The sequence below is a fragment of the Tribolium castaneum genome, chromosome 1, assembly GCF_031307605.1.
Source record: "Tribolium castaneum strain GA2 chromosome 1, icTriCast1.1, whole genome shotgun sequence".
Taxonomy (NCBI): Eukaryota; Metazoa; Arthropoda; class Insecta; order Coleoptera; family Tenebrionidae; genus Tribolium; species Tribolium castaneum.
The window spans coordinates 5832554-5847150 of record NC_087394.1 but is presented as its reverse complement, the minus strand read 5'-3'; the positions used below and the strand labels follow the sequence as shown (position 1 = coordinate 5847150).

At 31.6% G+C, this 14597-nt stretch overlaps 1 protein-coding gene and 1 long non-coding RNA gene across 2 annotated transcripts in view; one reads left to right on the top strand and one right to left on the bottom strand.

Moving 5' to 3' along the window:
* LOC135267209 (uncharacterized) overlaps nucleotides 1-14597 on the bottom strand; it is a 161279-nt gene that overhangs the window by 54038 nt on the left and 92644 nt on the right. The window contains exon 2 of the long non-coding RNA XR_010335566.1: nucleotides 13409-13503. This is a non-coding gene — a long non-coding RNA (uncharacterized LOC135267209). The remainder of the gene's footprint in view (nucleotides 1-13408; nucleotides 13504-14597) is intronic.
* Nucleotides 1-14597, top strand: part of Shrm (Shroom) — a 139052-nt gene that overhangs the window by 32766 nt on the left and 91689 nt on the right. The window lies entirely within an intron of this gene.

The window sequence follows — 14597 nt, the reverse complement described above, 5'->3', positions numbered from 1 at the left end:
GCGAGGTTGACGAAACACCAATATTATTTTTAATTACACTACTAGTGTCTGTGATGCTTTAAACAAGTGGTGCATGACGCCTGGCTCATTTTTCAGGGAGACTCAAATGATGGGTGAGGCGCGAAAATCTGAAGTTTTCAGGCCATATTTCCATATTAATGCGTTCAAACGTCACGCAGATGAGATATTAATAACGCCTTTGCGGCAAAATGAATGAATTTTTTCACGGTAATATTCAATAGTTCCCAGTACAGTTATACACGCTACTGAAACAATTTGGTCCAAGGAAGCAATAAATTTTGAGAGATTTTTGTCGTAACTGATACTCTTGCGAAAGGATATTTGTTGGTATTACTATTGCTAGTACGGTGGTAATTACCAATGCAAATCGCATAATGGTATAAAATAAGGTTAATGATAGGTGTTAGGATAATTTAAATAATAGTAGACTATCCTGGGATATTTATTTATGTTGTTACCTCAAGCTTTGAGCTATTAATAATTGGGTGTTCGAATTCCCGGATGTGACTGCTGTCGAGCCGAGAGGAAATTTATTGTTAATTTTCATTAGCTAACATGGAGTTGGTGTGGAAAAGTAGGTTTAGTCGAGATTGAATCTAACACAAAACAACGTCATTGTGTGAGGTGGCTGGAATGCATTATTTACACGACACGCAAGTCCCAATCATTTCTACATTTTTATCAAAAGGGAGTTAATAATTTATCTATTATACAATTTATAAGAGCGAGCTGAACTTTTACTTTTTGTCCTTAGTCGCGTTTTTTAATTTGGAAAATCACACAGATCTGAACCAATAATTTAAAAAGATTTATTCCAATGCTAATTAATACAGTGCAGTTTCTACAAATTTTCTTAATTGATTACTGATCTAAATACGCGCTGAAACATATTGCTACTACACCGGTATTTAACATACGGTGTGATATTTATAATGGCAATTACAGTTACGATTTTCTTTACTTGATTTAATTTTAAAGGTGGTTTGAATCTGACTAGTGAAGAATTTGTAACTGTTATTAGAGAATTTTCACTAGCCAAGGGCGTGTAAATCATCTAATTACGCTCATATCTTAACTGTCTATGCAATGAGAAAGGTCAGCATATTTATTGTGCGCCTATCTTAGAAGACAGTAGCAAACGAGTAGCACTTTGTAAAGTAACTGATATGGATGTGTTTTTTCCGTTGACTAAAGTTACGATTAATTTGCAAATTGTGGGCACTGATGGAAGACGATTTTAAAATTAAATGGTTTCCAAGACAAGCTATTCCACCAAATTTAGTTTAAACTATTTGAAGAATGAAAAAAGAAATTTAGAAATTTCCATGTTCTAATACCATCTGCTAAAGTATAAAATATTCAAACGGATAAATCACTGAGTGCACAAAAACGTTTTCAATAAGTCAAAAAAACAAAAAACATGATTGAAGACTCAAAACAAAGTTGTAAATGGACCAGAATTTTTTAGAAATTTTTAGAACAAATAAAATTTTGTAATCGAGGGTTTATTTAAACAAGAATTAGCAAAAATCGGATTTTACGACTTTCGGAAGAATACTTTCTCAATTTACAGATTTTCATTGCGAAATGATGTTTTTTTACCTCAAAAATGTGCTAAATGCTTAATAAAAAAAAACAAAATTTTTTGTCCGTTTTGGAGATTTTGCAGCTGGTTTTGGTGACTGAAAAACGTAATCCGTTTGAGAATTTCCGAAAATTGAGATTTTAGTTTGAAATTTTACTGAAAACGAACTAAAATTACATCAATTTTGCAAATGAGACGATTCTTTGTTCCAAAAAAGTGCTAAATTTAGCGTAGCAATTTAAAATAACGTGGATTTCAATTTGTTTCGGTAATTTACCGAAATCTTGCGAAAAAACTGAGTTCAAAATTGTGCTGAATGCTTGATAACAGTAAAAATAAAAAAGTCCTTCGCCCGTTTTGGAGTTTTTAAAAATTATCTTGAACGAAATTTTGCAAAATGTTACATTGTTAACTAAGAAACACAAATACAATACAATGTAGGTAATTTGTTTTACAATTTTTTTTTTCCAGAAATTAGGATTTCAGTTCTAAAACGACTTTAAAGTTAAAAAATAACACAATTTTTGACAAAAAATGCGAAAAAACTGAGTTCAAAATTGTGCTGAATGCTTGATAACAGTAAAAATAAAAAAAAGTTCCTCGTCCGTTTTGGAGTTTTTTTTTAATTATCTTGAATGAAATTTTGCAAAATGTTACATTGTTAACTAAGAAACATAAATACAATATAATGTAGGTAATTTGTTTTACAATTTTTTTTCCAAAAATAAAAAACTAAAACGACTTTAAAGGTAAAAAATAACACAATTTTCGACTAAATTTCTAATTTTTGGATTATTTCAACAAGAACGAGCGAAATTGAGTAAAATAGGAAAACAACATCAATATTGATTTTTCTATTATTTGTTAGCCTTGGTAATATTGTCTGTATCTAACGTTAGCACTTGCCTCTTAAACTTTGACCAACAAATAAAATATAATTTGAGATAATTACTAAAATAACACTTTCAAGTGAAAAAGAAAAATAAATAAATAAAGAATAATAAAAAAAATATTTAGCTGTATCCATACATAATTTCAAACGTTGAAACCTATGCAATTAGTTTATGAGATACAGTGAAAGATATTTTTAGCAGACTCACCCAAAAAAATGAAATTTTCTGTTTTGTTTCTGAAAAATATTCGGAATTTCGTAACATTCTCAGTAGAAACTCTAGTCCAAAGCTACTCTACGAGAAGTTTCATAGAAAATAATGAATTTTTAAACTGATTTTGACAAAAATGTTCCATTCCAAAAATTTTTCGATGCAACACATACCCAAAAAACAGGTGTAGAAATAATGCATTTTGTAAATTTGTAATTTTCGTTGAGAAACACTCATAGATCATGGATTTTCCAAGCAACCTTACTATTTTTTCGAATTTCGCGATTTTTTCGCTAGATCCACCAAAATACATATTTTTGGAATTCCATGGGAATTGCTTTAAATTATTTGGAATTAATCGGGAATTACTAGAACTTCGATGGAATTATTATCCAAAATTGGAATGGAAATTATGTTTAATTTGCTAGGCCTGTCGGAATTAATTTGTACTTAGAAGAATTAATTTGAAATTATTGTAAATGAGTTGTTTTCGGTCGATGGAACTTTTTTAGAATTGGAATTAGTTGTAGGTACACATTTTTTTCAAGTTAACGGTTGCAAAAAAACAGAACAAAGAGTATAATAAAGTAAAAACTGAATCATGATTTAAAAATTTTAAAATCCACATTATGTAAAACTTGATTTTTGTGCCAGCTCTCCATCAATCCCTGCACCAAAATTAATAGCTCCTATTAAACATCCTACGCCAACAATAGCTCATTGTTCGGAGTTAATTGGACCAAGTTTTCGACTTGGATTGCAAAACAATTCGAAAAAGCCAAATTAAGCGATAACATCTCGTGCCCAAACAACGCAATAACAAATCCAATTTGTTGAAGGACTTTGACGACTTCTCTATTTGACAGGAAGCTCTCGACACGTGTTCGAGGCAATATTTACAATTGCACCAATTACGAGAAGCCGACTCCTTGTTTGTGGAGGAGGTGACAGTGTACATGTGTTAGTTTTCACCCAAAACCGAAATATTGTTAATTAACGCAAAAACTAGTTTCGGTGGATAAACAAATCACACACTCTTCAGAGCGGTGTTAATGATTTGTTAACCTTGCGAGATGGTTGATGACACCTGCTGTAAACTCGTATAAATATTAAAAAAAGATGATTCACCGATCGCCACACCTCGCTCTTTCGTATATATATTAACAATTTCTTCACGGCCTAATCTGCATCGATAAGCCCATATTACAATAATTCTTAAATTGATCTGTCGATGGTGATAAATTGCTGATTTATCTGGACCTAACCCTCGTGCTCCCAATTCACCAGTTGCAAAATAACCATATTGTGTTCCAGCACGTGGGTGGCGAGATTTAAGCACTTTATGGAGAAAAAATGAGAATTTATTGGTGGTGGCCCACTTTCCAGCAATTGTCGACACAGTTATTTGAGGGATTCTAACATGTAATACCGATTAATGATCATAAATATATTAGGTGACCACCAAGACGGAAAGACAACAGTTGTTCGACGCGCATATTTATCGACTTCCGTTGGTGGCATTGTTCCTGGTGTTTCCGTTGCATTCTTGCACGATTTGGTTAATTGATCGTAGAGCAAGACTATGGGAAAGGATACACTTTAATGCATTTTTTCCAACTCGTGATCTAATTATTCCGCACATTTTCGGCAGCATTTTTGGAACACTTTTTCTAGCTTACACACAATTAAGCACCAAAGTACAAGGGAAACACCTAATCAGGCTTGAGGCCAGACTTTGTCAATTAAGGCTAATACATATTAATTAACTTCTTAAGTAATACATAAGTACCATGCCCTAAAATACTTTCGATAATCTTTTGTGACCTTTTAACCCCTATTATGGTTAAAACTTCGAATTCAAGACTGTTTTTTAGCGAATTCTTTTGCCCTTGAATACTCGAACTAAAAATAATAACATTGATTTACCTGAATCATAGCTATTGTTAGACAGTTTTTAAGACATTACGTTGTAATAAAACATGATTATAAGTACAATAGAAAATAAACAATAACAATTATTATGACAACACTGCAATAATTTACAACCTGGCTGGGCGCCGATTCTCTAGTGTTTAAAAAATGTGGATTAGGTAGAACGTCCCCTAATAGATAAATAAATAGCTTGTCTCAATTAATTATATATTGTTATAATTCGAAAAATTGTGACAATTTTTTAAAAAATGCTTGCCAAAACAATGAAGACAATTTTAAGAATTTAAGAAAATTTTTTACTAAGAAAATACTTTTTCAAAACACTTCAGAAATGTAGCATTTTGGGTTGTTTCAAAGCATTTAGAACATTTTAGATATAGAAAAAACAAAATAACTTTCGTCTTTCGATACATCAGATAAATTAAATAATATTAAGTGTTCTAATATTTTAATTAGTTTACAGATTTTTGTTATAAGGAATTGCCAAAACTTTCAGAAAAAATTCACATGCACAGTTCTATAGTCGATTTTTTTTATAATCAACTGTCTAAGAGCCGTCAGGTTGGCATTATCATAAATAATTTTTTTTTAATTAAGGTTGGTGTAATTTTTTACCTGACAAATTCAACTTCTAAATTTTTCAAGTTGTCTCCAATTTCAAACACGTACAACAACACATTTAGTTAGACCTTTAGACTAACAAATTAACGATTAACACTAACGTCCAATTTTCAAAAATGTCAAATACAGAATACAGCCAGTTCCAAAAGTGGTTGTACATGAACTTTTAGGGTGATATAGTTTGATTATAAAAAAATGAACTATATTTAATAGCAAACACAGATTTTTCTGTAGTTATTAGTATAAGATACAGTAGAAAATACTTTTAGTAGATTCACATTGTTTATGTTTGAAAATCTTAAAAAATAAATCCACAATAAAAGGTCATAAAAGTCTTCAAAACCCGTGACTTTTGCTGATTGGAGCTTCTTGTCGTTTGAAGAATACATAAATTTTGACTCTGATGATAACAACATGGATGGCGAAACACATGTTGCAGTTTTTCAATAATAAAAAATATGTAGTCCGTTTTGTGAAAACAAAATAAAAGAAACAACAAAATTTACACGACAAAGATTATAGGTACAACAACAGTACAACATTTACACGACAAAGATTATAGGTACAACAACAGTTGAAGAGAAGAACGCTGAAGAGTAATTCGCTCAGAAAAATGGCATATCATGAAAATTTACTTGAAATATGTACAGAAAAACTGGGAGAGAAATTTAAAAAAATTATTAGAAAACCAAATCACAGAACCAACATGGATTTGGAAAACATAGGAGTGGATATAGAGGTTGTGGAAGAAGTTTTAGAGGGACGAGTCGAATTGGTTCCCAAATTCTGTAATCCTCTCTAATTATAGTCGAATTGGTTCCCGGGGATGGTCGAATTGGTTCCCATCGGTCAGGTAGGTCAGGTAAACAGATTAAAGTATTATGATAACAGAAATGGCGTTTGTAAGTGTATGAACAAGTTTACAAGTTCCAAAACGTTCAAAAACAAATCGTATTTTAACAATTTAAAGGCTATGGATAAATATTTCTTCGAGTATTCAAGTACTTCCAAAACGATGAAGAAGGCGCATAGAACTTAATGGGTACTATGTCGAAAAATGTTAAAATTATTTTTGTAATTTGTCTCTATTTTGATGCTTTAATAGTATTAATAGACATATTAACGAACGCAACGTCATCATGTGAGATGTCTTAATAGTCATTACTAGACGAAACATTTTACGAAATTTACAGGAGAGCATTGGGCTTAAAAAATTACATTCTCCTTTTTTTAAGTAACCAGTTAGCCATGAATAAATGAAATTTGTTGTTGGATTTTGTGCCAAGAAAATAATTATTTGAACATTTCTACAAGCTTTAAATCTAAAATATTAACATATATTTAGCTTAATCCATTTTACCTACCTGCTCATGCGGGAGCCAATTCGACCATCACCCGGGAACCAATTCGACCATTACCTTTTACAGAATTATACTTATAGAGATTATTGGGAACCAATTCGACCACGACCGTTTTAGAGAAATATGAAGATCATAAAGCTCAAGGAGCAGCAAAAAACAGAGCTTAGGTGACTCGAAGCAGAAAAAGAAAGTGTTTTTGGAAAAAGATTTTTATAGGAGAGAAGTAAATTTTTATAAAGAAACTAAATTTTTGGACATAAAACTTTAGTTGTTTACTAATACAATTTGGTACTATTTCTTATCTATCGTTGAAAACTTTAGTGTATCCACTTGTTAGAAATCAACAACAATGCTTAGAACTAGATTAAATAGTTACTGCAGGAATGGGAAAGAACGGAAGAAAGGGAAAATATTGAAGAAAAAAATAGTTTGGCTGCAGAACTTTTGAAGCGAAGTAATTGTCCTCAGAAAGAAAATTAATTGCCAGAATGTTGGAAAAATTATCAGAATTATTGAGCAAACAAATAGAATGTCTGGAATGGAGCTAAAGCCAGAAAATGGAGCACCTCATGTTTGTATAACATCCAAAATCCAAAATAGAAAATTTGTCACACATACGACCACAAAACTGACTTCTGAATATAGATAATTATGTCTCCATGTATGAAGTTGAAGTGCTTTTGGTTTCTTTTGATCTCTATAGGTACTATACAGTGTTTTAGTTATGTAATATACAAGGAAACTATCATTTTAATAGAGCTATCTAAGTTAAATTCAGTTTGGTCGATTTTTTTTAATAGATGGTTGTCATTTAACAGAATAAAAAGAAAAAAAATCATGCTCTTAACCCAGGAAACTAGTTGTTAAAACACTTGGTTCCATAATTTTTTTGGTTACAGGAGAGTTAGTTCAACTTTATTGAAAGCAACCATCAGTGCATTGAGGAAAATAATAATGTAGCTAATTTTTGCTGATTTTTAAATTGTGGCAATTAAAGAGAAGTCATTATTACATTGTTGGTATGACATTACTTATTGTCCATTGTTATTGCATAAACTTTTCCTGTGTCGCCTCCTCGAAATTTGCGGTTGCGTGCAAAATCAGTTCCGAAAGTAAATTTCACTTGTGCTTCATTGTATAACTGTCAAAAACCATTTGTGACCCTTGTAGTTGACCACATAATAATTTCGCTATGAATAATTCAAAAAGAAGTTGGTGTTTATGGTGTTATTATGTTGTTTTATTTAATGTTATTTGAGCCGCCTACGAGCACACTTCACTTTCAATAAATCTTCTTATTAAAAATGTACCTGTGTCTATTGTTAGCTATGACACACTTTCAAAACTTATTATATAAACTGCATCGATACTTATTCGAAATTACGATTAGTCCGTAACCGTTTCACGGCTCCGATCGAATCAAAAGTGATTTACGGAGCTTGAGAGGTGAAATTAACAATGAGTAGCGTGACAATTGCGCTCCAGACGATTAAAATTCCACTAAGAAAATGGAAATCCGATAGGTGATAACGCGTCCAAGGCCCCTGATTGAAAAACGAGCAAATTTTAATTGGACGAGAATTCAGCGCGAATTCCACGATCCATCAAAATGTCAGCGTTCCAATAGTTCATTTCCTTTCGACCGACGAGAATCGTGATGTTTCGTTATCTAATATTTATCTCCAACGACGTATTTTGATCACCAAGGGATATCCATTTATTTTATGCACTTAATTGACAGATTAACCTTTTAGTAAACTGTCGCATTCATTTCGTCCTCACCCCACGATCTAATTACTTTATGACGAATGTCAGGTCGCATCAACCGACCGATTGTTGCAATTCCTGGTGCGCGCCTCAGGGGTCCACTTTCGGACCCTTTCTTTTCACGACAAACAAACTGCGTCGTGGGTGTTGTTTGTTGTTTAACGCAAACTTTCTTTGACATTTTTTACGTAATCATAATCCGGTGTAAATCACGTTACGCGAATTTAGATAAGGTCCAGATGGAGAGATAGAGGCCAAATGAATGGTTTCTGACTCATGGAGCAGGTAGCTGTGAAGTCGTGAAACTCTCCACATTTTTGTGCACTCTAGTCATCGAGCTTTTTCTAATTTCACAGTTAATTTCATTGGAAGTACAGGGTGTCGATTCAAAACGGTACCACCTCGTACTGTTAAGTTTATGATCTGATTTTAATGGGATTTTGACGCGAGATAATGGCGCAATTAACCTACTCTTCACTTGAAGAAGTACATTTTATAAATGTTTGCGTTTTTGAAGAAATGTGCAAGGTTACTGAGATCGATAGAGAGTGAGCGGCAAAATTATAAACTGAAGATATTTTGTTTTCACAAAATTTCAGAAACAGGTCAATTTGAAAAAACTGCTCAATTCTCAATAAAATTTAAAATTTAAGCCTATTCTTTTATTCTTCCATTTGATTTGAATAGAATTTTGTGAATACTGCAGTTTTGGCCGAAAAAGGTGCTAAACACTTAAACAAGGCAAATATTATGTGATTTTCGATTTAATTTGGTGATTTTGCGGTTAATTTTAACATTTAACTCAAAAACAAAAGATGATTTTTGGGCAAACGCTGCGGCTTCTCAGTTTATTTTGACGAAACTTTACTCAAAAATGTGCTAAATCGAAAGAAAGTGATCTAAATATCTACTTGTCTTCTGATTTTTAGGTGTGTTTGACAAGTTCTTGCTAAATAAGTCTCAACCTAAAAAAATGTGATTATAACAATGTCGATCTAAGACGCTAATTTTTTTATCCAATTTTTTCGAAAAAAGTTACTTTTTATCTGAAAAAACTAAAAAGGCTATTTAGAACAATTTTTAATTTTATTAAAATTATTGCGTTTTTGGCTGATAAACGTGTTCAAAAGATAATTTTGGATCTAAATTGGTGATTTTTAGCTTTAAACGTGCTATACACTTAAAAAGATAAAAGTTATATAATTTTTAACTTAATTTCGGTGATATTTCGATTTGTTTAGCTGCATCTTTAAATTTAAGATTTTGTCTTGAAAACAGAAGATGATTTTTTGACCAAATGCTGTAACTTTTTGAGTTAAAGTGAGAGAAATAAATACATTTTTAGGTTGTGTTTGACAAGTTCCTGCAACTCTTAACCAAAAAATGATGTGATAATAACAATTTCGATCTTTTAGGTGATTTTTTATGCAAATTCAGGTATATATTTCGAAAAGAAATAGTTTTTATCTGAATAAGACTTGAAAGGCGAAAGTGACCCATTTTAGAATAACTTTAATTTAAACAAAATTTTGCAAAATAATTGCGTTTTTCGATGACAAATGTACTCAAAAGATAATTTTGGATGTAAGTTGGAGAATTTTTCAGTGATTTTTAAAATTGTGCATAAATGCTTAGGAAGGGAAGAAGTAATTTTATTTTTGACAAAAATTTATTGTTGTAAAAAGTTCTTGTACAATAAGTGGTGATTTAAAGCTGAAATAATAGTCTAATATTTACCTACTTTTAGTGAAATTTTCCAAAAAATACTCAAAAACTCAAAACGCAAAATTCGAAAAACGCAGATTTCACAAATTTTGGGTAAAATTCGAGTTTGTTTTTTTACAAAAGTTATTAAAGTTAATTCTTTTTCTTTTACAGGCTATAAACCTTACGAAACGCTCAGAATTGTAAAAGAATGTCTTATACGACTAAATGTAATGATTTTTTACTCTTTTTCACAATAAACACATCATATTATATTCAGTGCTAACTTGAAAAACCTCGAAAAAATAAAAATAGACAATTTCGAGCAAATTTTATGTTTTTTCGAATTTTTTTGAAGAGATTTCACTCAAAAACGATCAAAATCGAGTTCAAACGCATTAAGTTGAACTGGGAATTGGATAAAATTTCGTGTGATTTTTGAGCCAGTGTTCACGAAATTAATTGAAAACGTTTTGCTTTGGTATCAAAAATGTGCTTAAAACTGTAAAAAAAAACACAAAAATAATACCAATTTCAGCCCATTTTGGTGATTTAACGAAATTTTGCAAAATAATTAGGACTATGCCTGAAAAATGTGCTAAAACACTCGAAAAAGCAAGAATTATGGTGTGCTATACCCGATTTAGCGCTTTTTTGGTCTTTTCTTAGCGAAATTTCTCAAAAAAAAACTAAGTTTGACAACACTTTCCATTTTTGACAATAAAAAAGATTCTAATTTTGATGTAATTTTGCACAAAAATAAACTAAATTAAAATGTTGACTTAGTTCTTTGACCAAATCTCAAATAATAAATGAATTAAACCGCATCGTGTGTTGTATTTCTGGGTATCCCCTGTATAAGTTGAAAGCAGTTACATAATGGAATTGATGCGATGTAGCTACAAATCTCTCGGTGTAAATGTCTCTGCAATTCAGGTATGTCAAACCCAATAAAAAACATGAATTAAGCGACCTATATTACCAGGTCTACCAACACATGTTTCTTGTGCGTGTAGGTGGATTAGACTTATCCGAAGTCATCGATATTGTGAATATTGTGGTTTCAAGTTGTGTTGTAATCTTGTTATTGTGTGATGGTTGGAACTCATGACATGACAGGATTTATGTTCGCTGGTGACAAGTTTTGAAGCACTCGACATTTCGATAAGAATCACCATAAAACCGCCCAATTTAATTTCCAAAACACTTTGTCTAATTAGTGCCGCAGCAATAAAAACGCACTCGTAATAATGGAATTAAACTATGACATATCGAACTATGAAATCGAACAATGGAACGCCGAAGTCAGTCAAGGTGCTCGCTAGCTAATGGACCAGAACTTGTCAAAAGCACGTACGTGGCATATTCTTTGGTCGCGTATACAATATCGTGCATTTTCCAGATTCGGTACTTTATAATAGTGAATGGCATGCAAATAAGGCATATTTTGCATAACAAATACCTGTATAGCACGTTTGCTTTATGATGCTTTTGACATGTGTGCCATCGTGTGCTAAACGCCCACATGGAGAAAATTGTTTTTTGACGCGAAACGGTGCTTTGAAACCAGTTGTCTCGTAACAAAAATATATTCTCATCATTCTGTCGATTTCATGATATCCGGCTCGAAGGACCAAAAATGTCACAAATGCTTAAGATATGACAAAAATTGTTCTCTGTGGCGATAGACCTTAGTGCTAATATCCGGCTCGAAGAACCAAGAAATGAGTGACTAAAATTAAAAAAGGAATAAATTTCAACTCGAGCTCAAAATTTGTGATTTGAAGCGAACGAACATTTAGAATAAGGATGTACAGTTTCATTTTAAATTGGTAAAAAATCATATTTCGACAATAGAGAAAACTTTGATATTTCCTTTATAAAAAAAATAAAGAACTTCTAGAATTAAAGTTAAATTGTCAAAACCTATTGAAGATAACTTCATTCTGCACCTATAGTAGTTTTTAATTTATGGTAACTTTTCGTCAGTAATTTTTAACCCTCTGTAGTTTTTAAAAAAATTAACTCTTTTTAACAATTATTTAGTCGATTTAAGGCTAAAAACTACAAAATTGGCTTATTTATTAAAAAACTTATTCGAAATTTTGTCAATTTTAGGAGATGAAATAAAACATTACAAATTGTTTATGTTTTCGGCTAGTTTTGTTCCTATTAACAAATTTTTTTCTTTGACAAAAGTTATTCTTTCCGAATAAATTCTAACATGACCTTCAGTGGCTTCTCGAAGTAATTGGTCAGTTGCAGTATACTAGGGTTACAGACCCTAGTGTTAATATCCGGCTCGAAGGACCAAAAAAAAAATTATTGTCCGCGGCTATCGCGGACAAAGAAATAAATTGCAACCTGCTTAGGTAACCCTCATTTAAAAAATAAACAAACTTCCAGAATTTAAAGTTACGTTAATGAATTTTATCTATAATGATTTTTAACTTATGGTAACCTTCTGTTGGCTATTAGCAATGTTGACATGGTTTAAACAAAACCAGTATATTTTTTTAAATTTTCTTTTTTCCCATAATTTTGTCGATTTATGGCGAAAATTTACAAAATTGGTTTATTTATTAACCTTGACATTGATATTTTGCTGTGACAAAAAATATTTTCTGCGATTCTCGCTCTTAAACAAATTCAATTACTTATGGAGTTACTTTGATGGTTCATGTAAATGATCAGTTGAAGTATATATTAGGTTACAGATCAAAGTGCTAATATCCGGCTCGAGGGGCCAAAAATCTTACTAAATACTTAACGGGATCAAAGGAATAAATGCAACTCTTGCAACCTGCACTTATAGACTTGCCTACAGTAGTTTTCAACGTTATGCTAACCTTTCGTTGGCTATTAACAAGGTTAAAGGGGTTAATATAGTTTATATATTTCTTGAATTTTGTTCTTTATTTCTTCTTTATTTCACTGTGCCAAAAATTATTTTTTGCGATTATTGCGAACAAACGAACAATTACTTATGCACTTACTTTAATGGTGAAATTTATTTGTCCGTTGGGTTACAGACTCAAGTGCAAATATCCGGCTCGAAGGACCAAAAAATGTTACTAAATGCTTACCGCGATCAAAGGAATAAATGCAACTCGAGCCACCACCAATTACTTATGGTAGTTTTCAAGTTAGGGAACATCCTGTATATTTTTTAATTTTCAGAACATTTTTTGAAGCTTTTGCAGCATCGCGCTCTTTTTATGAAAACGTAAAATTTTTTGATCGGTAATTACATACATTATTTTTTGTCTTGCTACTTGATCCGGTATTTTAATAGCGTGTATCAATTTAATTACCTCGCCACTAAAGTGCTTTTCCTTTCGTTTCAGGTAATAGCCCTCTCCGTGTCCTCATTTTTACAGGATGTGGTTCTTCCAAGTCGTAAGTTTATCTGAAAAAAATCAATGTGAATAGATAACTGTTGATCCTTTGTATTACAGTAAATGGCATGTTATTGTTGGTGCAAAATCCAGATAAATACCTAGGTATTAGAGATATTAGATTGTCGTGTGTATATGTGTAATTATTTAAACTAATTGCATGCTATAACGTTATGGTTGCTATTACATGCCTGTCTAGGCATGTCGGTGCTTGGATTGCCGTCTCAGATGAACTGTCGTTATCCCACGTGTTTATTAATTTTTTTTTTGATTTCTTCAAAAGTGGGAACTTTGTGTTCTTTTGTAATTGTTATGACAGTCATAAATTGTGTTAGCTCTTCCACCCAATAATGAGCTTTTCTTCGAGGATTTGCTAATATGATCAACACGTTCATAAATCACGTCAGGTACCAAAAATCCTGACATGGGTGATTTACACCTGGATTATTATTTATGACAGTCATCAGTGTTATATTGTTGAAAGAATTAACTTCAGCAGGAGGATAGCAGTTTTAGGAAGACTGCACAAGCAAATTATGGCGAATTATTTCGCAATAAAGCTGCATTGACCTAGAAGCCGGCGTGCGCGATTGTAAATGTTAGTGCAAGTTCATTTGATTACTTTCAAGAATTAAACTAAGCGCATTATAATTTGATTTTGACAAATGTGGACACGGTAGACCTTTAACAATAAAATTGTTTAATTAAATAAAACAGAGAGAGAGGTGACCGAAAATTGAAAGTGATTTCAGTGCACAGAAATTTATGGTCAACATAAAATACCACATGTCAGACATTGGTTTTAAAATATTGGAATTAGGAGTGAATTTTATGTTAATTTTATACCAAATATTAAATCAGAAGTCTAGCAGGATGTAAATTGTTGTGACAATCAAATATTTAACACCGGCATAAAAACTTTTATTCAGAATTAATAAAAAGCATCTATGAGTTACGACAAACGTATGAATAGCCACCGAAAAGTTAATAAAATTAAAAAATAATAATTTACGATTTTAGAATGACAATTTATAATCCTTTACAAAGAATTTTCCTATAAAGAACGACTCACAAAATCTGTCGTTGAATGGTAAAATTAATATCC